We start from the raw sequence: 2,475 nt of genomic DNA, 5'->3' as shown, positions 1-2,475 counted from the left end.
TTTAGGTCACAAGGACTAACAGTGAGGAGAGAAAAGTGCGTGTTTAGGTGTGCTGAACTGGACTTCTTGGGACACAAAGTGACGGCCCAAGACAGAGCTCCAGAACACCATTGTAAATCTGGCGCCCCCGAAGAGCAAGGAAGAGATCAGATCTTTCATGGGTATGCTAGAGTTCTATGGCAAATTTATACGGAACCTTGCAGGGAGAACGCATGCCATCAGACTGTTGTTGAAAAAGGAGACTGTGTTCAATTGGAGTCAGAAGTGTCAGAGTGAGTTCGAGGACGTGAAGAACGCTCTTGCACAAGCACCCAGTTTGAAGTCGTACATACCCAATCGGACAACAATAGTCACCACGGATGCAAGTGCCAAAGGGCTAGGTGCGGTGCTCACACAAGCAAGCAAGGACTGAGAAGAAACTATAGCCTTCGCCTCAAGATCCCTTCAAAAGTCGGAAGACAACTACTCCGTGATCGAAAAAGAAGCTTTGGCAGTATTCTGGGCATTGAGCAAATTTAGGGATTTCCTGTGGGGCACAACGTTCGTCCTTCGTACTGACCACAAGCCATTGGTGGAAGTATTCAGTAAGAAAGGGTTGGATGTGATCTCCAGTAGGATCAGGTGCTGGGTTGTTGGCCTTCAGGAGTACACTTTCAATGTCGAGTACGTCCCTGGAACCCGGAATCTGGCTGCTGACTGCTTGTCAAGGCTGGTGAAAGAAAGTGATGGGAACGAAGCGCATGACAGAGTAGAAGAAGAGCTGGAAGATCGCCAAATGGAAAATGTTTGTGCCATCCAGAGAGCGATAGGTGAAGAAACTTGGAAGTGTGCACTAAAGGATGACAGAGTCCTGGATGAGGTGTGCAAGAGAGTAAAAGACAGGTGGAAACATGAAGATAAACGAGTGGAGGCCCTTCGGCCATTCTGGATGGTAAAGGATGAATTGTCAGTGATCGACGAATGTCTGTTCAGGGGAACGAGGTTAGTACCTCCAGTGACAGTGAGAGAGAATCTCATTGACATGGCTCACGATGGCCACCTGAGCATCACCAAGACCAAGCAAAGGCTGAGAGAAGATTATTGGTGGCCGAGCATGGACCTTGCTATTGAAAGGAAGGTGAGAGACTGCATTCCGTGTGGCATCAGCGACAAGGTACTAAAGCAACTGACACCTCCAATGGTGTGCAGACCACCACCATCAGGACCCTGGGAAGAGTTGGCGTTGGACATTGTTGGTCCATTGACAGGAGAGGTGCGCACACCATATATTCTGGTGCTCATGGATCTGTACTCCAGGTGGCCGGAAGTGAAGTTGGTGAGCGAAATCACAACCAAGACCGTCATCGAGTTCCTTCGAGGGCTGTTTGAAAGGGAAGGATTACCCAGCAGCCTGCTCACAGACAATGGGGTACAGCTGTGTTCTAAAGAGATGGATGATTTCCTTGAGGAGAGAGGAATCACACACAAGCGTTGTGCCCTGTATCACCCTGAGACAAATGGCATGGTAGAGCATTTTAATAAGACCCTCAAGGAGAGTATATAGTTAGCCAAGGCCAGCAGCATGAATTGGAAAGAAGAAGTATGGAAGCGCTTAGAAGCATACAGGTTCACCCCGCACCAGACGACGGGAGTCACCCCGTTTGAAATGCTCCGAGGAAGGATACCCAACACCAGACTGTCACCAGGGTGGATGGGGTAGCATAAGGGTTGGTCAGACCACTCCAGAGAGGCGAGAGGGTTAGTGAGACAGAAAGAAGCTATGGGTGAAAGGAAAGAAAGATTCGACAGGCTTAACTCTACACAGGAGGCCGGTTTCAAAGTAGGTGATGACATTAAGATCAGGACACCCACTGGCAGGGCAAGTTGGTCAGAATACAGTAGGCCAACCAAGATCACTAAATTGTTCAGGAATGCTGTAAAGACCCAGGAAGGGAAGATTTGGAACCTAGGGAGAGTTTTGTCCATCCGGTCAAGGTTCAGGTAGTGGCAGGGAGGGTGAGGGCGACCCCGAGAGGAACAGTGGTCTCCCTCCCAAGAAACGGTGGCCTGTCTCCCACCCAGGTGGTAGGACCAGCCGGAGAATGATCAGGCCACCCAGACATTTTGAACAGTATGTGATGATGTAATCTGCCTGTAATATTTTGCTGTTATGTTCAGTGCTTTTGTTTCTTTCCGCAGGGGAGGGGGATTTGTGGTATCTTCCACTCTCTCCTTCCCCGGCAACTCTGCAGAGAATGGAGCAGCTCGCGGTGACATCATTCAGAATGTCACCGCGACCAGCGTTCCAAGCCGAGCGCCTGAGAGAGTGCGAAGTGTCACCCGCCGGAGCCGTTGCTATGGCTGAGGTCGCTTATGTTATTTGTTTACTAGGATCCGATTAAACGTCAACCTTTACTCCTAGCTGTGTGTTTGGTCATCTTTACACGGATTCTATAGGGGGCTCCCAGTGCGACAGGAGCAGGCAGCCCCACAGCC

The sequence above is a fragment of the Lissotriton vulgaris genome, unplaced genomic scaffold, assembly GCF_964263255.1.
Source record: "Lissotriton vulgaris unplaced genomic scaffold, aLisVul1.2 SCAFFOLD_261, whole genome shotgun sequence".
Classification (NCBI taxonomy): domain Eukaryota; kingdom Metazoa; phylum Chordata; class Amphibia; order Caudata; family Salamandridae; genus Lissotriton; species Lissotriton vulgaris.
This window is presented reverse-complemented; position numbering follows the sequence as displayed.